Source organism: Hemitrygon akajei, chromosome 5 (assembly GCF_048418815.1).
Source record: "Hemitrygon akajei chromosome 5, sHemAka1.3, whole genome shotgun sequence".
Lineage (NCBI taxonomy): Eukaryota > Metazoa > Chordata > Chondrichthyes > Myliobatiformes > Dasyatidae > Hemitrygon > Hemitrygon akajei.
Window position 1 is genome coordinate 58,078,494 of NC_133128.1, and position 24,030 is coordinate 58,102,523.

Consider the following 24,030-nt stretch of genomic DNA (forward strand, 5'->3'; position numbering starts at 1 on the left):
CCTGTTGGTAAAAAATGAAATCAAATCCTTAGAAAGAGGTGACATAGATTCAAAAGATGTTAAATATTTGTGGGTAGAATTAAGAAACTGCAAGAGTAAAAAATTCCCTGATGAAAGTTATATACAGGCCCCCAAACAGTAGGTAGGATGTGGGCTATACATTTCAATGGAAATAGAAAAGGCGTGTACTATGGACAATGTTTGTAGTTATGGCAGATTTCAGTATGCAGGTAGATTGGGAAAATCTGGTTGATGTGGATCCCGAGAGACAGAAGTTGTAGAATGCTTATGGGATAGCTTTTTCAAGTAGCTTGTGGTGGAGCCACTAGCGGAAAGACAATACTGAATTGGGTGCTGTGCATTGAACCAGCTTTGATTAGGAAGCTTAACATAAAGGGACACTGGGGAGACAGTGATAATAATATGATTGAATTCACCCTGCAGACTGAGAGAGAGAAGATAAAGTCAGATGTATCAGTATTACATTAGAGTAAAGGGAATTATAGAGGCATGAGAGTAGATGGGCAAAGTTTATTGGAAGGGAACATTAGCAGGGATGAAGGCAGAACAGCAATGGCCAGAGTTTCTGGGGGCAATTCAGAAGGTGCAGGTTAGATTCATCACAAAGATGAAGTATTCTAAATGGAAGATGTAGCAACTATGGGTGACAAGCATAAAAGCAAAAGGGAGAGCATATAATATAGCAACAATTAGGAAGTTAGGGGATTGGGAAGTTATTAAAAACCAACAGAAGGCAACTAAAATGGGGGGGGGAGTGTAAGATGATGAAATATGAAGGTAAGCTAGCCAATAATATCAAAGAGGATACCAAAATACTTTTTATATCTATGAAGAGTAAAGGAGAGATGAAATTGGATATTGGACCACTGAAAAATGATGCTTGGGTGGTAGTTATGGGGGACAAATGGCAGATGAACATACTATGCATTTTGCATTAGTCTTTACTGTCAAAGACATTAGCAGAAATGTATGCAAAAAATTGAAGAGAGTCAGGAGGCAGAAGTGAGTATAGTTGCTATTACTAAGGAAAAGGTGTTTGGGAAGCTGAAAGGTCTGGAGAGGTTATGGAGACATTAGTAATGATTATTCAAGAATCACTAGATTTTGGAATGGTTTTGGAGGAGAGAAAAGTTGCAAATATCACTCCATTCTTTAAGCAGAAGCAAGGAAATTATATGTCAGTTGGTTTGACTTCAGAGGTTAGGAGATTTTGGAGTCCTTTATGAAGGATATGGAGTACATAGAGGTGCAAGATAAAGTCGGCATGGTTTCCTTAAGTGGAAGTCTTGCCTGACAAATCTGTTGGAATTCTTTGCAGAAATAACAGGCAGGACAAAGAAAAGTCAGTGGATGTTGTTTACTTGGATTTTCAGAAGGGCTCTCAAACATGAGGCTGCTTAACAAAATAAGAGCCCGTGGTACTACAGCAAAGATACTAACATGGCTAAAAAATTAGCTGATTAGCAAGGGGCAATGAACTGGATTAAAGTAGGCCTATTTTGGTTGGCTGCCAGTCACAAGTGGTGTTCTGCAGGAGTCGGTATTGGGACTGCTTCCTTTCACATTATATGTTAATGATTTAGAGGATGAAATTCATGGCTTTGTGGTCAAGTTTGCAGATGATACAAAGATAGATGAAGGGACAGGTGGTGTTCAGGAAGAAGGGAGTCTGCAGAAGGAATTGGACATATTGGGAGAATGGGCAAAGAAGTGACAGCTGGAAGATTGTGTATGTAGATACATGTTCATGCACTTTGGTAGAAGGAATAAAAGCATCGACTATTCTCTAAATGGGGAGAAAATTCAAAACTTAAAGGCTCAAGGGGACTTGGGAGGCCTTGTGTAGGGTTCCCTAAAGGTTAACTTGCAGGTTGTGTCGGTGGTAAGGGAGGCTCATGCAATGTTTCAAAAGGATTAAAATATACGACCAAGGACTTGATGCTGAGACTTTATAAGGCAATGCAAAGAATTCCAACAGATTTGTCAAGCAAGACTTCTCCTTCAGGAAACCATGCCTACTTTATCTTGCACCTCTATGTACTCCAAAGCCTCACCTTTCATAAAGGACTACAAAATCTTCTAACCACTGAAGTCAGACCAACTGACATATAATTTCCTTGCTTCTGCCTCCCTCTCTTCTTAAGTACTGTGAGCAATTTAGGACCCCTGACCTAAGAAAAGATGTGCTGGCATTGGAGAGGGTCCAGAGGAGACGTACAAGAATGATTCCGAGAATGAATGGGTTAACATATGAGGAGTGTGTGATTGCTCTGTGCCTGTACCCGCTGCAGTTTTGAAGAATGAGAGGGGATCTCATTGAAACCTATCAAATATTTAAAGGCCTAGAAGGAGTAGTTGTGGTGAGGATGTTTACTATTGTGGGTCAGTCTAAGACCAGAGGGCACAGCCTCAGAATAGAGGAACATTCATTTAGAACAAAGATGAGAAGGAATTTCTTTAGCTAGAGAGTGGTGAATCTATGGAATTCATTGCCACGGACAGCTGTGAAGGCCAAGTCACTGAGTATTTTTAAAGCAGATATTGATTGGTTCTTGGTTCATCAGGCTACAGGAGAGAACAGGAAAGTCAGCCATGGTGGAATGGCGGAGCAAACTCAAAAGACAAGTGGCCTAATTCTGCTCCTATGACTTGTGGTCTTAGTTTAATCAAACTGTCCATCCAGAAAGACTATGGCTGGGCATCAGGTCAGCCAACGATGATGATTAATCAAGGTGATCATACTGATTAATGCCTGCCAACATTCTTTGACTGAGTTTTCCATGAGGAATGACCACTTGAGAGGGGTAACCAATTGGCAGCCGCCACCTGTGAAAGTGTTCCACAGTTTATCTCCATGCATAGGAATGAACACAAAGGAAGACATTTAACAATTTTAAAAGTGGAATGAATTGAATTTCTATAGCTTCTTTCACAACCTCAAGTAAAGGCAATGATGTACATTTTGAAATGTACATGCCAAAACAAACTGTCAAATCTAAAACAAAAACAATTGCAAAAGGAGACAGAACTTCCAAATTAACATTAGAATAACATTGACTGGGAAATTTGTCATCTTTTGTAATTGCTTTTCATAGACATTAATTACATTCTTTCAATAAATCAAAATGTCAGCTTTTCGTTCCAGAAATTCCTCCAGAAACAATGGCATGCTTCAGTGAATATATTCATTATCCTAATCAAGTTTCAAAAAAAAATCTTCCGTTGAAATGTTGAACTACTTGCCTTATTAAATTAGGAAAAGTTGCCTCATGTGTTGGGTAAACCTAAGCTTCAAGAACATTCTTGAAATTATGTAGTTTTCTACTGCAAATTGAAATTTTACTAGCCTGAATTATTATTGATTATTCATGCATTCAATGCAGAGTTTTAAGTACAGAGATTGCTACAAGTATCACTTCTCAGTTTTGCTTTAATATTTATTCTGCTAGTGTATTCTTGTCTCTCTATATATCTCCTGAAAAGACTGTCTAAAATTCTCCACCTATCTTCCAGAAATGCCAATTGGCCCTATAAAAAGAGCCAAATTTCCAGTAATGCAAGAGTAACACACACATAAAATGCTAGAGGGACTCAACAGGTCGGGCAGCATCTATGGAGGGAAATAAATTGTCAACGTTTCCAGTCAAGACTCTTGATGAAGGAGCTCTTCCAACATTTTACGTGTGTTACACTGGATTTCCAGCGTATTTCTTGTGTTTATGATTTGTGGCTTTTGTAATGCTATATTTATTCCAATCACTTCGGAGTATCTGCAGATAGCCAGCGTTGACCTCTCTCGGAGACATCTCTCCTTCCTTTGGTTCAACATCTTAGCAATAGAAATTGGGCAGGTGAAAATACACTGATGAAGTTCTGAATGACAATTTTTCTGACATAGCAGGTAAGGACTTCTTCAAATTAGAGTTTTCTGTTCACTAACAAATTGCTCACAAGAATGGTAGAGATGTTTCACTTTTACCAGGTCCAAGTATGCCAGCATTGACTGTTGCCATTTGATTCGATCCAATACTGCATATTCCTCATTTTATTTTTACCATCTGCAGTGGCACATCACTTAATATTTGTGCATAATCAGAATTTAACATGACCTCTGCCATTAACAACTGGTGTGCAGACAGTGTGGATGATTTAGATCTTGGCTGATATGAATGTTTGACCCACTAACTCTAACAAAAAACATGGTGCCCAGGAGAGAAATGCTGCAAACCTTAAAACAAAAATAAAAATCAACCAGACAAATTAAGAATAGAAACACTACATTGCCATCAGAAGCAGAAAACTTGAAAATCTCTATAAAATGAAAGCAGTGTAGTGGAAAACCACTCATAAGCCAATATCTTTTTCAGATATCAGTCCGCACCGCATTGCAAGCTGGGAAACTACACAGAGCATTGAGTAGTGGCCAGAGAAGGGAGGGCTGAAGGGAAAGTCTTGTAAGAGATTTTCAACAATGCAAGAGAATGTTTACAAACATTCACTTTTAGATGATTCGTGGTTGGCATTCTGCTTTCTTGATGGCAGTACAAAAGGAAAGAAATTCACAATCAGGTGAGTAATTAATTATGAGGCTGTTAAAGAAATTTTAAGTACACGCTCATCCCTTCCACAGGGAACAGACAATATCCAGGGTACATAAGAAGAGGGCAATATTTTATTTATAAAATAAATTAACTCAGGTTGGTGATTAGGATAATACATTTCACTTATCATCTTCGCAGAACATCCAGATATACACCTACCACAGCACCTTGCACTATGTAGTTATTTCAAGGCCCAGAGAAACACAAATATCCCAAAAGTACGTGGCATATCAAGACCTATCAAGAAGCATAAACAGAAAAAGAATCATTGAATGCCATTAATAATAGTTATGCCTGCAAGGATACCTTTGCTCGAGTCCAATATGTTTCAGGTTGACAAAATGATCTCAGGACAATATTTGAAGATCAGATCAGAATTGGTAATTAATTCTAATGGTCATCTTGAGATCTCAGTTGCATGCCATTTCAACTACCATTCCCAATGACCTGCTTGTCCCTGGCTTTCTTCATTGTAGTGGTGGAAACAACTGAAAAATAGAGGAACAGCACCCAGTGTTCTACATGGAAAGCCTACAACCTAATGATGTGGTTTTTTGGATGTTCCTGTTTCAGATAACACACACTTTTTGTTCACCTTTTTCTTTCTTTTTATTCTCCCAGGTTCATGTCACTTCCCTCTTTTCATTACCACCCCTACATGACTCTTGGCACCCAGTTTAATTCCCCCCTCCCAACTTGGTTCCAACTGCCTAACACACATTCACTTTACTTCCTGTATTTCCTGTGTTCTCCCTTAACTGGTGCCTTATCAAAATCTTTACTTACCTAATTACAGGATCTGCAGTCTCTTGCTTCCTTACTTATCACCTTCCATCCTCTGTTTCTTCCTCCAGTCTTCCCTTAAACCATAAGACCTTAAGACATAGGTGCAGAATTAGGCCACTCGGTCGATCGAGTCTGCTCCACCATTCCATCATGGCTGATATATTATCCTCCTCAACCCCATTCTCCTGCCTTCTGCCATAACCTTTGATGCCCTGACAAATCAAGAACCTATCAACCTCAGCTTTAAATGTACTCAGTGACTTGAGGCAGTTTGGCATTTGAGTAGTGGCCAATCAGCGATCAGATTGGCAAGGACAAATAAATATAAGACAGGGGCCAGGAGAGTGGCCATTGTTGGAGTGAGCAGTGTTCAAGTGGTTAATTGAGGCTTTAGGTCTTCAAGGCTTCAGCAAGGAGAGGCTTGAGAGAGAGATGGTGAAAAAAGCATGGGCAGATATTATCCCCAAGTTTATATATCATTTCCTTTTTTTAATATTTGCACAGTAAGAACAGTAGGATACCTGGCAGGATAGTTGAATGCTCTTTTTGCAGTATGTGGGAAGACAGGGAGCTCTCCAGTGTCCCTGATGACTTCACCTGCAAGAGGTGCATCTCACTCCAGCTTTTAACACTCTGTGTTAAGGAGTTGGGGCTCAATGGTTTGCAGGGGGGTGGGAACCAGAGTATCAGAACAGGTGGTGGAGAGGTTGTGGAGACAGTTGTTGCTATAACCTCAGACAAAATCAGGAATCAAAAGGTGTGACTAATGTTCTGAGTTACATTTATTTCAATGCAAGAAGTATTCAAGAAAAGGCAGATGAGTTTAGGGCATGCATCAACACTTGGAATTATTATATTGTAGCCATTAGTGAGACTTGGTTGTAGGAGGGGTAGGACAAAGGAATCTGGGAAAGCAGGTCCATAATTCATTAAAAGTAGCGGCACAGGTAGAAAGAGTCGTAAAGAAAGCTTTTGGCACATTGACCTTCATAAATCAATATATTAAAGAAAGGAGATGGGATGTTATGCTGAAGTTGTATAAGACATTGGTGGGGCCTAATTTGGTGTACTGTGTGCAGTTTTGGTCACCTACCTGCAGGAACGATGTAAATAAGTTTGAAAGAGTACAAAGAAAATTTACAAGGATGTTGCTGGGATTTGAGGACCTGAGTTATAAGAAAAGATTGAATAGGTTCGGACTTTATTCCAATGCCAGCACATCTTTTCTTAAATAAGGGGTCTAAAACTGCTCACAATACTCTATGTATGTTCTGACCAATGATTTGTAAAGCCTCAGCATTACATGTTTGCTGTTATAGCATCTTGCTTTTACCCTAACATTGCATTTGCCTTCCTTACCTCTAACTCGCCCTTAAGGAATACTGCACAAACATTCCCAGGTCCCTTTGTACCTCTAATTTCTGAATATTCTTGCCATTTAGAAAATAACCTACTTCCTTTTTCCTACCAAGATGCATGTCCATACACTTCCCTACACTATATTCCATCTGTCACATCTTTGTTGACTCTCCCAATCGAAGTCCTTATGCAGATTCCCTGCTTTCTCAACATTACTTGCCCCTCCACCTACCTTTGTATTGTCTGTAAATTTAGCCACAAAGCCATCAATTATGTCATCCAAATCATTCACATAAAATTTGAAAAGATGTGGTCCCAACACCAACCCCTGTGGAACACCACAAATCACTGACAGCCAACCAGAAAAGGCTCCCTTTACTCCCACTCTTTGCCTCCTGCCAGTCAGCTAATCTTCTACAAATTCAATATCTTCTCTGCTATATCAGGGGCTTTTACCTTGCTTAGCAGCCTCATGTGTGACACCTTGTGAAAAGGCTTTTGAAAATCCAAGTAAAGAACATCCACTAACTCTCCTTTGTCTACCTTGCTTGTTATTTTCTCAATGAATTCCAACAGATTTGTCAGGCAAAATTTTCCCTTAAGGAATCCATGCTGACTTTGGCCTATTTTATCATGTGCCTCCAAGTATCCAGCAACCTCATCCTTAATAATAGACTTTAATATCATTCCAACCACTGAAGTCAGAATAATCCTGGCCTACAATTTCCTTTCTTCTGCTTCCCTCCCTTCTTAATGGGAAGTGGGACATTTACAATTTTCTAGTCTTCTGTAACTATTTCACAATCTAGTGACTCTTGAAAGATCATTACTAGTGTCCCCACAATCTATTCAGCTACTTCTTTCAGAATGCTGGGGTGTTGTCCATCTGGTTCTGGTAATTTATCTACCTTCAGACCTTTCACCTTCCCAAGCACCTTCTCCTTAGTAATTAGCAGCGACACCCTCACTACTGCCCCCTGACACTTCTAAATTCCTGGCACACTGCTAGTGTCTTCCATAATGAAGACTGGTGCAAAAGAAAACATTAAGTTGCTCCACCATTCTTTTGACCCCTTGACTACCTCTCCAGCATAATTTTCCAGCAACATTTTCCAGTGGTCCATTATCCACGTTCACTTCTCTTTTAACTTTTATATATTTGAAAAAAAAATGTTTTGTTATCTCCTTTAATATTATTGGTTAGCTTTCCTTCATAATTCACCTTTTCTCTCCTTATCACTTTCAGTTGCCTTCTGTTTGTTTTCAAATGTTTATTAATCCTCGAACTTCCCAATGTTTCACTATATTGTATGCTCTCTCCTTTGCTTTTATGCTGTCCTTGAGTTCCATTGTCAGCCACGGTTGCCTCATCCTCTCTTTAGTATACTTCTACATCTTTGGGATATATCGATCATGTTATAATCATAGCTTGCTGAGGGTTCCTTTATCTTAAGCTCCCTAATCAAATTAGGCATATTACACAGCACCCAGTTCAGAATTGCTTTTCACCTAGTGGGCTCAACCACAAGCTGCTCTAAAAAGCCATCTTGTAGACATTCTATAAATTCCGTCTCCTGGGATTCAGCCCCAACCTGATTTTTCCAATCTACTTGCATATACACCCTTCACCCACTTGACTCCATCTGCTCCATTCTTTCTCTTTCCTTTGCAGGGTCTACCTAAAAACCACTAGACGCCATCTTCCAACTACACTTCTCCACAGCCCCCACTGGCTCCATCTCCTCATTATCTCCCTGCTTATCTGGTTCCAGCTATTGTCAGTCAGCCCCTGCCTCACTCTTTCCACACACCTCTTTTTTACTAGCTATCCCCATCTACACTCTCTGGCACTGGGTCTTGACGTGAAAAGGCAGTGAGGTGCTGCATGACGCATTGGGTTAGTTTTTCGAAGGGGGTTTTGTTCCTCTGCCTCGGTCGACCTTTATCCTGTAATCAACAGCAATGAAAAGTAAACACCTAAAATTTTTCTCATATAGTAATGTTTTTGCAAGCTAATTGACCCCATTTTTTGGAATTTTAATTCAAAAGTTATAGGCCATTCATATAGAGTCAGACATCAAAGCACCCATGAAAATTGCTTCTGCTTGACTTAAATAGGCATAAGCAAGTCCTCAGTTATCGGGGCTTGTGACCAATCATCTGAGTATGCATCCAGATACACACATAACTCAGCAGCTGGTGCCATACAGATAATGATGCTTCCCATACCAATCAACAATCACAGCCTGGTACTCACCCTCAACCATATGGACGGAAACGATAGTCTCTCTTAACTTTTCAATTCCCAGTAGCCAACTCTTATTTTGTTTATTGACTGGCCGGATTCTTAACTCTCACTCTCTGTGTTCTGTCTTGCTATTACCCTAACCCATCCTACAGCTAACCTTTGCAGGCACAGAACATAAAACATTTATTCAACAGTGACAATGAATCACCCAGCTGCAAATCCATAAGCAAATGTCAGTAGGTCCAGTGTACTACAACCACTTAATACACCTTTGCAAACACCATCAAAATTCTAGGCCATTGCCTAGTCATTGCTGTTTACTGCATGAGCTGCTTTGGCTGTTCCGACATACAAAGCTGATTGCACTTCAAAAGTAACACGTACAAGATGCTGGAGGAACTCAGCAGGCCAGGCAGTATCTATGGAAAAGAGTAAACAGTCAACGGTTCGGGCTGAGTCTGTTCTTTTCTATAGATGCTGCCTGGTGTACTGAGTTCCTCCAGCATTTATGTGTGTTGCTCGGATTTCCAGCATCTGCAGATTTTCTCCTCTTTGCACTTCAAAAGTACTTCATTTGTGCAAAATGTCTGGGGAATTCAAACTTTTTGTCCTTCTCCTTTCAGTCCTTTAAATCACGGAGGTATGGAAAGAAGGCTGCACAAATAGGGTTCCTTTATTTATCGCAGCTCACCACTATTGCTGGTGAGAAAAATACTGGTGTAACTCAGTATTCAACCTCCACACTAGATGGCCGTTCTTTAGAAATTAAAATCTAAACTAGATATTAGCTGTTGTAACAAGATACAACCTGCAAGTGTAAAGTATTATATCACACAGTAAGAATCCTTTGGAATGTATATGCAAGTCAGTAAGAACATAAAAGACTAAAGCTTTTAACTAAGAAAAAAATAGAAAAATGTTACAAAGAGTATAAAATGCAGTAGTCCAAAAAGAATTATTTCTGACAGAAGAAAGCTACTATTCACCATTTCAGGATGATATCCTACTTGAGGGTTTCAGCACGAGATTTCATATTAATCAGCAAGAAGACATCAGAGGATATCAATTATTATAACCATGGACATAGCTTGATACAGCTGCAGAATCTTCAATCAAAATGTACACAAACACTGCAGATCTCGAATCTGCAGAATAATGTGACATCTTGACTGCAGATAAAGTTTGATTATAGAACAAAGCTTTTGCAGTATTTCAAAAGACATTTGATCTAATACAAAACTATAAAAATTGGCATGTGGTCTGTCTATAATGGCTCAGAGTATGAAAAAGGGCAACTGGAGAGAAGCAAAGAAAAGCTGACAGCAATTTACTTGGTATTCGTCTAATGTAATGTACAGTTTCTACTATGTACAATACAACCAATCATCAGAAAGGAAAAACAATGGTAAATTGAATGATAACTGTGCTCCTTTCTGTACTTAATTATGATCCTGAGCTTTTGGATACTGCTATTTTAATTTATTTCTCTCTCACACACACACTTTCATTCTCTCTCAGATGCCTTGGTCCATAATTTTATTACTTCACTACTTCAGTGAATTAGTGAAGTTTAATCCTCGCTCAAGAACAAAGTTCCTTCTTTTGTATTGTCTTGGCTTTTGGTTTGAATACTGTTTTGTAAATACCGTAGATTCCGGACTACAGAGCGCACCTGATTAAAAGCCGCTGGCTCTAATTTTAGAAATAAAATCATTTTTTTTATTATACAGGCCGCTTCGGATTTTAGGCCGCACCGAATTTCAGGCGGAACGGATTTTCGGCGCACTGGATTTCCGGCGGACCGGATTTTCGGTGCACTGGATTTCCGGCGGACCGGATTTTCGGCGCACCGAATTTTCGGCCGCTTGTAATATGAGATATTTACACAGAAAGATATTACACGTGTTGGGCTTCAAATTCTGCCCTGTGTTCGTTTTGGAAGAGAGACAACCAACACCGGATTACAGTGCAGCGTGGCTTTATTGCAGAACGCGTTTTGCCTTCCCCTTACATTCTGCTCTTATTTATACTCCTTTTTCCCCCAAACCAAACCCTCGCTACACATATTTGGTAAGGCTAAACTTTGTTATACCTACCGGTATTTGGTAACATCGGACACTTGTGTCCTTATTGGCCCGATACCATTCACACACGAGTTTTACTGTTTTTGTGCAGCGGAATCCTCAGTTTCGCTCCCTCCCTCCCTTGTACTGCTGTCTAATATCACGTGAGCCATTCCTGACCTGAAGCGGCAGTCCCAAATTAAATCTCCACCGTCTCACCATCGATTCATGTATGCCAAGATTACGCGCAGCAGCTCGATTTCCTTGTTCAACCGCCAGATTGATTGCCTTTAACTTAAAAGCTGCATCATATGCTTTTCTTCGAGTGTTTTCCATGTTGATGAGGGTGAGTACAAATGGCTGATTTACAATAATTTGTGAAGTGCGCTTGATTTATCGTACAATTTCATTGGACCTCTGTGAACTACTCATCAATTTTATTGGTCTACTGTTACGAGGCAAAATGTTTTGGCGGCATGGGAAAAAACTTTCTATTAGCCGCACCTTATTATAAGCCGCTATGTTCAATGCTGTTCAAAGCATGGGGAAAAAGTAGCGGCTTATAATCCGACATCTACGGTAACTTAGTATATTAACCACAGTGCTCATCCTCACTCTAACAGTAGGTGATGTAACATGCCAAGGACAGCAGAATTTTATTAAGTTAGGATCTTCCTGTCTGTACACCACTTATTGGACTGCTCTGCATCCCAAGTGCTCACACGCATTATTCTTTCTTTGCATTCCAGGCAACTGAAACAATGTGTGAGGACAACTTGATGGGAAAGTTGTGCAAGTTGCGAAATGAAAGATAAAAAATGAGAATGAAGCAAGGTGGTGAAACAAGGTGCGTTATTTGAAGAAACAGAATATGACAGCAACATAGGTGAAAAGACCAGGGTGTCATTTCGTGATTCACAGACACATGAAACTATGGTTGCTCTCATTGTAAGTAAGGCAGGAAGGTTTCACTATATGTCAAGGCATTATTACAGTGACAGCAGAGTGATTTGGAAAATGACAGAAATCATCTTCCTGATTATTCCTGTCCTGAATACTTGTACTTCAGAACAATCTGTGCTTCCAGCTGAGTCATTACAGTGCAACTGTGACACAGAGCTCTGTTTGAAAATGCAAAAAAAAATTGATCAGGTACATTCTGGCCACAAAATGGAGAAGCTGAATCTAGCTAATTGGCTTAAATCAATCTATTATCAATCATTAGAAGTTGTTGTCAACAGTGAAATCAGCTGTTTCTTGCTCTCCAATTACCCACTTGCTGATGATTAGCTGGGTTTCAGCAGGTCATTCTGCTCTAGATCTCTTTCACATCATTCTTCACCACATGGACCAAAGTGCTGAATTCTTGAGATGTTACAATAATCACTGTCCTTGACATCAAAGAGCCCTGAAAAAACTGGCCGGTGGGCATCAAAGGCAAAATGGTTGAATTGTTGGCATTTCATACAGTATAATGTAAAAAAAATTGGTTGTATTGTTGAATGTCCCAGGCACTGAACTTCACTACAACAGCTCCTCATGAAAATGTCACAGATCCAACCTTCTTCAGCTGCTTCAGCAATGATGATCCTTTAGTATAAAATCAGAAATTGACATATTCATGGATGGCAACACAATGCTCAGTTCAAACTGCAACTTGTTAACTGTAAATGGACCTATACAGTGTCCAGGCATGGACTTAAAAGTGGCAAGTGGTTTTCATGATATAAAAGAACCAGGCAATAATCATCTCCAATAGACGTAAACCAAACTAGCTAGCCTTGATCAGCAGACACAAAATGCTGGAGGAATTCAGCAAATCAGGCAGCATCTATAGAGGGGAATAAACAATCAATGTGTTGGGTCAAATCCTTCATTAGGACTGGAAAGCAGTTGAGAAGAAGCCAGACTAAAAGGTGGGGATAGGGGAAGTTTAAGCAGGCAGGTGATAGGTGAGACCAGATGAGAGGGTGGGAGAGGCAGGATGATGTGAGAAGCTGAGAGGTGATAGTTGGAAGAATTAAAGGTTTGAAAATGTTATCTAATAGGGGAACCAGACGGAATGTTGGAATTTTCTGATTCCCCACAACATCTTGGGAATCAGCAGACCCACCTGGACTGGTCACGTAAATAGTGAACAAAGCACATGCATCTCAGAAGTATCTTCAAAGCAAGTTACAATGAGACTAGATGTAAGAAAAAAAATGAGAGGCAGGCACCCAAAGCTTTTCCCCCAGATAGAAGACAGTTCAGAAATGTGATGTCACTCATCTCAATGAATGCAGCTCCAAAGACACTCAAGAAACTCAAAACACTCATGGCAAGCCATGCCACTGGAATGGAACACATGTACAGCCTTAAACTTCCAATCGCTTCAACATCAGCATACAGTGCCTTTTGTAGGTAGCATCTGCAAAGTTTTCAGAAGTTACTTCCTCTTACTACTCCAATGGTAACTTGAAAACTTATGGTCTTAAGAAGGACAAGGGCGTCAAGGTCAAATGCAGAGTCTCACTTAAGTCCTGACCTCAATTTTTTGATGGTTCTAAATCCTTGAACTCCCCATTCAGCATAACACCTTCACCAGATGGATTGTAGTAGCCCAAAAGGGTAGCTCACCCCCACATTCTGAAGGACAACTAAGGATGAGCAATAAACACTGACCTTGTCCATGTTATATCTATGACAAAAATGAATTAATAAAAGAACTAATTAAAAGCTGTTTCAGAAGAAATGAAATAAGGTTTTAGATCTAGGACACTTCCTGCAGAGAATTATGCACAGAATTTACAAGTGGTTCTCCAATATCTATCCATGGCACTGGTGAAGAAGAATTCCACAGAGATCTGTCATCATAATATTAACCAGTATTTCATCACATTAAGTAAATGAATAAAGCACATACATTGCAGATGTATCCTGAAAACAATTTACAATAAGACTGGTGCTCTGTAGTCTGAATTCAGAGACCATCCAAATCTTTCTTTCAAGTGTTCCAGATGTGTTACACTGCAGAAGATTGACAATACGCCTGCCACATATTGCCAATAGTTACAACTACTGTCACATTTGTATTTGTAAAGGAAGAAAATTCTTCCACACCACAGAAGGATGCAACAATATTGACTTACATGATGGACTTTCATTTATTCACAAGAACTTGAATATAAAACTACATGTTATCATACCCTCAAACTTCGGTTACAGGATTGACTGGGAACCTGTGGATTTGGGAGAAGGGCCTCTTAGATTTAAACAGTTATATTTAAACAAGCCACTCTGGTATCTTTGGCTCCATACAGTACCAGAGGTGATAGTAGATGAGGTGAATCTGAAGGCCTCTCCAAACCTTCCCTTTCTATTTACCATGTCTTCCTTCACGTCGTTCATATGCATACCAGCAAACAAACTCAACAAAAGCACAATGTGAGAACACCCCAAACTGGTAGAAAATAGGCTGTGTGAGAAACTCTGTGGCAGGAATCCAGCAACACAATATCCATCATTTTTTGTTCATTTACTATGCTCATATTTCCAGCTACACAAAACAAAAAGTTGATTCTTGTGTTGCATGTTTTGAAAATTGATGGGGAAGCTTGAGTGCAGTTTAAAATCATTCAAAATTAAATCCCCAACAATATCCTTTATTGTGCTGAATTGGAGTGGACAGAAATATCAAGGACAGAGATCATTGTGTCGGTGAGAGTGAAACCACAAAAATGGAGGCAACAGCACATCAATTTGAGAGAATGAAAATGGTGCAGAAATCAAAGAGAAAATTCAACAGTACTGGAAGCACAGGGAAAGAAATGTCACCTCATGAAAGTAGTGATGGAAACAATGGCAAAATAAATGCCACAAGGAAAGAGAAATGTCAAAATAGAAATGGACAGAGAGAATTTCAGAGAGCAAGAAAAAAGTGTCAGCAATGCAAGTTGTTGCCTTGTGAGTATTTAATGCTTTACTGTCAAATTATTCCCTTTCTTCAAAGTCACTGCCAAGCTTCATTCTAACCAGGTTCATAAAAATACTTAGCAGATAAAACTGCAAAGTGCTCCTGAGCCATATTTCCACAACCACCTACTATTAGCCATGTGAACACAAACCATGCCTTTGTTTGAGAAGAGAAAGAGAAGCGAAAGACAGAATAAAATTTTCCAGTAACTGCATGCTTTGGTTTGATTCAAACAATGCACATGCAACATAAAAACCTGACTTGAAAATCAAAAAAGTCAGTGGGATAGAGAAGCAAAGGGTTCAAGGTATATATTAATCGCTATTAGTTGGTGACACAGGTCAATAAGGTAATAACAAAAGCAAATCAAGCACTAGGGTTCAGTTCTAGAAGGAGAGTATTAAGAACAGAGGTTATGTCTGAAATATCAAACATTTGTAGAACACTTGTGGAGAATTGGAATTGGAATTGGAATTGGTTTATTATGGCACGGTAGAAAGCTTAAATTGCATCCTGCTCATACACTTCAAATCATTACAATGAGTGCAGTGAGGTAATACAAGGTACAAAGATAAAAAGAATCCAGAAAAAAAACTGTAGCAGCTACAGAGAAAGTGCAGTATGGTAAACAATAAGGTGTGAGATCATTCAAGCTCAAGAGTCCATCTTATACCATCTTCGTTCATCTTAACTGTGGTCATTTCTATTTACTAGATACAAAAAACATACGAGGGGTGATTGATAAATTCATGGCCTAAGGTAGAAGGAGTCCATTTTAGAAAACCTAGCACACTTATTTTTCAACATAGTCCCCTCCTGCATGTACACACTTAGTCCAGTGGTCGAGGAGCATACGGATCCCTTCTTTGTAGAAGTGGTCCACAGCAGGGGTGATTGATAAGTTTGTGGCCTAAAGTAGAAGGAGATGAGTTATACAGCTCTCGTTACATGCACGTGCAGTTCAACTCTTTGAGTGAAAATGCAGTAAGTTTGAAGTTAATAGTTCATCTCCTTCTACCTTAGGCTATAAACTTATCAATCACCCCATGCTGTGGACCACTTCTGGAGGTCCAAGATGCCGACTTCTACAAAGAAGGGATCTGTATGCTTCACGACCACTGGACTAAATGTGTAAATGTAGGAAAAATGAATGTGCTATGTTTTCTAAAATTGATTCCTTCTACCTTAGGCCCCAAACTTCTCAATCACCCCCGTACAGAAGCACAAGAGATAATGCAAATTGCACTGAGGAAAATAAAACCAGAAATACATCTATCTGGATTTACCTCTATCAAGAATTGAAAGAAGAAGATTAGTTTCTAGACCTTTGAAAATAGTGACTAATAGAGATCTTCAGAATTCTTAAGTATTTTGATGTAAAGGACCAGATTTTGTGGGTAAGAGCAAAACTAGAGGCAACTAATGCTTATAATGTGACAATTCACCAATGTGAAAAGAATGTGGAAACTGCTGCCCTTAAAATTAGTTGCGGCAACTAGTGTAGAAGGAGAAATTTGAAAAGCAAATGAGGTTGAAGGATGTTCTGCATGTTGATAATATTAGATGAGGAAAGATATGATGAGTCTCTTGGGACATAAAGGTCAACATGGACTGGATATAATTCTGCATAAAATCAGTGTAAAGAGTATTTGTGTGTGTCTGTCAGCTTGGAACAAAGTCAGATTTAGCAAAAATGTGCTCCAACAATAAAAAAATTCCACTCAGCTCTCTGGAAATTTATCCTATGGATTAAAATTGGGCAAATAAGTTTTTTAAAATGTTAAAAAAAACACAAGCAAAATAATATGAACCTTGTTATTTATGAGAAATGTATAATATTTCATAAATTAAACTTGCTCTCTTGATGTCACTATGACAACTAAAATAGCAGGAAACTAAAATAGTTCAATATATGTTTCCGGGTAGTTCTTTCATTCAGCAATCAAAAACTGAAAATATGTCCCGCCATTCAGGGAATAGTATGGCTATTAAATAAGACCTAAACATGGCTTGAACCAATAGCATTCCAAGAGGAGAAGGAAAATGAAAACAAAGCTGCTTCCAAATATTTGTGCTTCACCCAATAAGCTTCTGTGAATAAAAGCTGCAACAAATGCAAAGCTTATTCTGGTAAAAAAAAAAGTTAAGTTTATGTTTCTGATTTTGCTTGGGTATCATTACCATTTTCTATATATTCATTTAGAATAGAATTATGGTGTTTCATTTTCAGACAAGTTTACTGACCATAAATAAATGCTATTTTTGCATTGAGCATGTTCAGGGACTTCATCAACCAATGCCTTCAGCTCACCATTGGCAGTTAGACCTACTGCTGTCTAGTCCCTAACTCCCCTTTTTCATTACCATCACCTGTGCCTTCTACATTTTTGCCCTTTTTAAAGCCTCTTTATAAAGCTGATCATCTTGACAAGCTTTTATTTTAACTAGCAATATTTTAAGCTGTCAAATTTTAATTTATAATGTTTCTGTAAGGATCCAGAATTTCATAGACAAAAGCAGGGAGGTTGTGAGAATGTAAATGCTCAAACTGGGGTAATGTGAACTATTCTTGACATTGCACTTAAGAGCGAATGAAAAGAACCTCAGAAGGGTTAGGGAAAGTCCAGGAATGGAGGACTACAGCCACAGGGTTCAACTGAAGAAGCTAGGATATGCCTCCTTGGATTGAGAAGAAATTTAATAGACATTATGAACTCATGACAAATTTGGTCACATCACGTGGACAGAATGTGCCCTATTGTCAGGTAGCTCAAAGACCAGGAGATTCATATTGCAAATGATGGGTAAACAATAAAGGATTAGTAGGGCATCTGAGATTAACTCATTTTATGCAGAGAGCATTTTGAACTGGAACTCAGATACCTGAAAGAGGAGAAATAGAGTTGTTCAAGGCTTTCGAAAGGGAATTTGATAGGTGCTAAAGGGAAACATATTGTAAGGCTATGAAAGAAGGATAAATTGCACAATAAGATAATGTTAATGGGTTCAACAGCTCCTTCTACACTATAACAATTTCATAAAGTCCCTGTAAGTTTTTTTTTCTCAGCATAACAGAGGCAAAACAAGTTGATGTTGTTATTTTGATCAATCAGATTACCAATAATGCTTAATGTGCTTATAAATATCAGTATGCTGTTTCCTTCCTTAAATGTGTTCTCTAGCTTTGGAAGCTCTGGAGTAATCTGACCTTTGCCCAGGAATATTCTTTGAAGATGGGTGTTTGGTCCAGTTTCTGCATTGTTCAAAGTTGAGAAATGGCAGCTACTGTAGTATTCTAAATCATGACATCTTGAAGACAATTCTTTGTAATAATGATCAATCAGTTTATTCTTGACGGTCAGTTTCTGCATTGTTCAAAGCTGGAAAATGTTAGCTACAGTAGTTTTATAAATCATGACAATCTTTGAATACAATTCTTTGTAATACTCATCAGTCAATTTGTTCTTGATTGTCAGTTCGATTTTTGTCCATCAAAAACACCTTTTTCAAGTTTTTGCACCTTTTTGCAGGTTGAAACTGATGTCTTTTTTGTTCTTTCACAGGTACCAGTAATTTCAAATCCTTCAAAGCTGAACCATATCATTCAGCAAGTACTTTCCCGGATTTCTGGAGTTCTGGACTGACTTGGTTACTGGTGCAAAATTCAAGGAACTTTCATCTTTATTTCTATTAGTAGCAACAGCAGATGTTCATATGCTAAGGATCATTTGATTTTTCTTACCCTTTGTTGTTTGGAAGGCATCCTTGCCAGTAATCATTGCTGTATTCTTGAAATTTTCTCATGATATCAAAATGTAAAACAAAATTAAGCTGGTGCACTGATTCAATAGAGGATGAATGGCCCTTTGATCAACATCAGATGTTTCCCAGATATTCAGCCAGCTCTACATTCATGGTCAGCTCTTCATAAATGATGCTCTGCTCCACTTAATTCATCTAATGAAGTACAGACAAAGACTAAGAGGCTGTCTTTGGTATATATTATTTGGCATAGCAATAATGCCACATCTCAACCAAATCCCACATGGCTAATATAGCCCTATACAAGGGAGATCGCTTCTGTTGTCTTGGATCAACTCTTGTCAGATTCATTTCACCTTCAGAGACAGCATGAGACAAAAATCAGTCCTTTCATCTCTGGCAATCTTAACATGTGCAAAGAAACATCTAGTCGATGAAACAGCCATGCTGCTGCAGGAGCACAAGTTCTCGAATCCATCTTGGGACATAACCTGTTCATCATTACAAATGTTTCTCAGCACAGAGCAGATTCTTACTATTCTCAACAACCACAAGCTCCAGCCCAAAATACAGGCAGCTGATAAAATAGAAGAATATAGACTAGAATGCAAAGATTTTAACAACAGCTGAAATCTTTCAAATCACTTGAAACCACCAGAAAAGCATTCATGAAAGAAAAAGGTGCTCAGAAGAATGGCTAGATAGTATGGTGTTAAATGGGAACAGTTGATGAGAAAAACAAAAAATGATATATAAATGCAGAAGACAAAATGTGCCAAATCATGAGGTGCAAATACAAATAACCAAATGGGAATATGGACAGGAAGGGCTGTAATTGAAACAAAGTTAGTATTTGATACTTCCAGAGTGGGAGATGTGGTCACATTGGAAGAGTAAGATATTTGAAAGTTTCCTAATTCTACATGAAATGTTCTGGTTAAGATTTTTATTGTAATGCTGTAGGTATTTCATTTAAGCAGTTTCTGAAAAAGCATTGTATCCTGCTGGTAGAATGTTTTGGTTTCAACTAGGGATAAGAAGTCCTGCTGTTCAACTTAGGAACGTTGCGTCAGCCTGTCAGGATGGTGGAATCGGGAGGAAGTTCAAGAGAGCGGAGTAGAGAGATTTATGACGGACACTAGTCTGATTCGGTAAGAGCTTTGGAGAAGGACAGGAGGGAAGATGCTGCTGAGTGCCTTGGGAGGGAGAGACCCCGTTGCACAAAGCACTTTGTGCAGATGATTGGCTCCAAGGAGGAAGGGCTAATACACCTAAGGGAGAGCCTGCTTATTCAAAATGTATATTGAGCAAAGTTCAGAATGTGGTATGTGCTTTCAGTTGTTACGTAACCTCGTAACCAGGTAACTTACCAGCAAAGATAGTGGGATCAGCTGAGTCGGATGCTACTATTTTCAAACGTTTTATTCAAAAAGGGGCACAAACGTATGGTTAATACAAAACATTCAGATCATATACATCGTCAAAACTCAATCTAAAACACCGGTGTAATAATAATCAATCAGAAATAAGCTCTATAGTTGTCTAGGGGATAATACTGAGTCCAATTGAAATATAAAGAGTCACTCAGAAGTTTGCAGGCTTTTCCCTTTTGGGAACCGCTGGGGTTTCACGTTGTGGAGAGAGAGAGATGGTTGAGAAAGGATAAACACTTGCCTGTTGTCTTTACAGAGCAAATCCTTGGAATCAGGGGAGCAGGCTTCCCCGTTGTTAGTTAAAAGCAGTCTTCCGTTGGTTCTAGCCACAGATTCAAAATTTGGAATCTGACGCACGTGGCTTCCTTCAAAATGCCTTCCCGCTCCCATGGAATCGGTATCGTGCTTCCTTGGTGTCTCCTTGGTGCGTCTGAGGGTTGTCCCCCCCTCAGACCCTCCTTTATACTTCTTCACGGGATCGCAGGTGTCAATCAGGTTGCAGGTGATGTGATCTCTCTCTCAACCAGCCCACTTTGCCCGAGGGCTTTTCACGTGGTCTTCATGAGACAATAGTCAATATCGCCTTTATTCTGCTTCTCGGGAGAACGTGGTCTTCCGCACGTCTCTCTCTCTTGGGTCAGTTGACCCCCCCTTGACTAGGGCTCTTGCGATTCTCACAAAGGAGGGGGCCGAGGTCATAACACAGTCAAACCATGAATTCAGTGCGCAAATAAAGACAATTCCCAGATGAGCTCCAAATTTATGTGGAAGTCAGACTGGTTTAACTGTAGTCGAATCTTTTAATTTCCGCTTTTTTTTCTTTTCTACTAACTGCTCGATGAAGCTGAAACTTGAAAATATACTTTCTTTATATATAATGTTACGTTGTATACAATCTGTTATTTCTTGTCAGCCAACAGTTTTGAATGAGGTACTTACACAGCATTCACTCCAGTTGAGGTTTCTCCAATCGGAACATCACAACATTCCTGTTCAATTGAATTCCAAATCATACTGACCCAAGACATACACTGTTTGTGAAAGGTGGCCTTTTCATCATTGAGTCACGTGGTTGTTAGCAGAGCTGGCTAACAAGCCAAGTTTGTTTATGAGCCCGGTGGGGGGGTGGGCTATGTACATTTCAAAATTTGGTCACAGTGGTGTTGTTGATTATTGTCAAAAACAATAATTGATTAAGCATAAAGAGAATCTATATTTACGGTCTACCAGGTTCCCATGACCCTCACTGAACTGTCAAAGAGTAGGAAAGGTAATACCAAGGAATAGGAGCTTATGCTGGCCAGACATTCCTCCTGATCTTGACATAATCTCCACATTCCCAATGTGTGGTCATACACTTCAGCGATGGTTGACCTCCAAAAATGTCACAGCTTCTACACTTGAAACCCTCCATTCTTATTATCCTCTTTCCCATCAGATCAAAATGCGTTTTGATTCCATTCACTCTGGTTTATCTGGCCAGCCTGTGTCAGCATTCTACTGGAGCCCAAGGCAACAAGTAGCATTAATTTATCAATCCTCTACTTGACTAATGTCTAAGGGAACTTTCTTTGTTTTCCCTGAATCAGACCAGTTCAAACCAGTTTAGCCAGCTCAGCCAAATATTCGCCCCAGGCTACTTCAGATTATAAACTGTTCTTTCTACAAGTCTGCCATTTCTACTTAACCAAATAAACAACTTATTTGGACATTATATCAGACTTAGCAGATCACCTGCAGGTACTTCATTGTTTCTGAATTCAGTTTCTCTGATCAAACCATCGCTGACCAAGAATCAGTTCACAAAATGGTGGTCACAAGAAGGGTCTCATAAAATGGCAGCTTCCATTCTCTTGACCACATGGCAAAAATAAAGTAATTTGGTTTGCCTGCTGCCACTGTCTTTCACTCATTCCAATGAGATGTCTTACGATCTTAATTTGTTTCTAGTTGCCACAGGGCTAGGAAAAGTTGAGCTTCCTTCTGGATGACCATCCAAAAGACAAAATATTTACCAATATTCTGCAAGTGACGACACCCAGACGAGTTCCGTATATGGCAACATTGGCCAAAGTGTTGTTTGGGAGGCTGGTGTTGTATATTTAATATTTCAATAATATTTGAGTAATCTTGCATAACTATACATAGGTTGGTTAAGCATTCTTGTTTGGTTAAATATACATTATGGCTCATATATACCTGAATTGCCTACATCACCACATGATATATGCATGCCTTGCTTAAAGTAAACACAAAGTTAGATCTGTATTCCCAGACTCCCCTGACTTTCCCTGAATGTTTTGAAACTACAAAACATAATACTGGCAATGAGAATTAGATTTCTTACTCTTGTGGGATAATGGCATTCAGCACTGGGTGGTTGGTGACCTTAAAATCACCATAGAACCTGACAAACGCATTCATCTTGGTGATTGGGACTACTGGCCCAGCCCATGAGCACCACTCAACCTTGGAAAGAATTCCTTCAGACTTGTAGCTGAAATGAAGAGATTGTCTGAGCACTGTCAGTTTGGTCATGGGCTTAATGATGCACTGAGACATCATTTAGTTTATGGAATCTCAAAAGAAAGCATTCAAAACTGGCTCTTAACTGAGGTACAGCTCAGATTTAAAAGAGCAGTTGAAATTGCTGTTTCAGAGGAAACTGCAGACAGTTACACAATCAAATTGCAGTCAGTGATGAAAACAAGTGTGAACGAAAGCATAAACAGAAACCAACCTGGCTGTACAAATTATGTTACCATCATGGCAGGGGCTCACATACACCAGACCAATGCAGATTTAAAAGCAAAATGCAGAAAATGCAGCAAAATAGGATACATACAAAGAGTATGATGGGCAGACAAAAATAAATGGCCTGCATAGGGAAGAGGAAAAGCTAAAATGTCAGACTGCAATTTCAAAAAGAATACAAATATGCATGCTGTTGATGAAAAATCTGACAATGATGAGAGTGATACAGGACTGTATAGCCTTGAGATTTACAGTGTGAAATTTAACAATAGACAAGCAATATGGCTTACACCAGAAGTGAACAGCAAATTATGTAAAATGGAATTAAAAATGATTCAACTGTTTCAGTCAATCCAAAAATGAGTTTGACTGGGTTGAACTTTGTGTTTACTTTAAGCGAGGTGTGTGATGCACCATCAATAACTCACGCTGAGACTTAGGAAATGAGATATCGGCTTTTATTGACTGGAAGAACAAACAACACTACATCCTGGGAAAATGAGGGAGAGCAGCAGACCACAGTCGCCTTTATACAGGGGTCTGTGGGAGGAGCCACAGGAGCAGTCAGCAGGGTCTGTGGGAGGAGCCACAGGAGCAGTCAGACAGGTATATCTAGTTCACCACAGTGTGGTAACATGATCAGAATCAGAATCAGATTTATTATCACTGGCATGTGACGTGAAATTTGTTAACTTAGCAGCAGCAGTTCAATGCAATGCATAATATAGCAGAGAAAAAGAAATAGGTAAAAAAACTTAATAATAAATAAGCAAGTGAATCAATTACATATATTGAATAGATTTTTTTAAATGTGCAAAAACAGAAATACTGTATATTAAGAAAGCGAGGTAGTGTCCAAAGCTTCAATGTCCATTCAGGAATCGGATGGCAGAGGGGAAGAAGCTGTTTCTGAATCACTGAGTGTGTGCCTTCAGGCTTCTGTATCTCCTGCCTGATGGTAACAGTGAGAAAAGGGCATGCCCTGGGTGCTGGAGGTCCTTAATAATGGATATATGCAATTCATGTATTTATACATATAAACCATAAT

The 24,030-nt window shown here is 39.2% G+C and overlaps 1 protein-coding gene and 1 long non-coding RNA gene across 4 annotated transcripts in view; one reads left to right on the plus strand and one right to left on the minus strand.

The window, feature by feature from the left end:
- The window catches only part of LOC140727819 (limbic system-associated membrane protein-like), an 891,146-nt gene that overhangs the window by 713,861 nt on the left and 153,255 nt on the right, over window positions 1-24,030 (minus strand). The window lies entirely within an intron of this gene.
- LOC140727818 (uncharacterized) lies at window positions 10,674-21,940 on the plus strand. The gene is made up of 3 exons (XR_012098945.1): window positions 10,674-11,424; window positions 11,828-11,925; window positions 18,597-21,940. It is a non-coding gene; the product is annotated as an uncharacterized lncRNA (long non-coding RNA).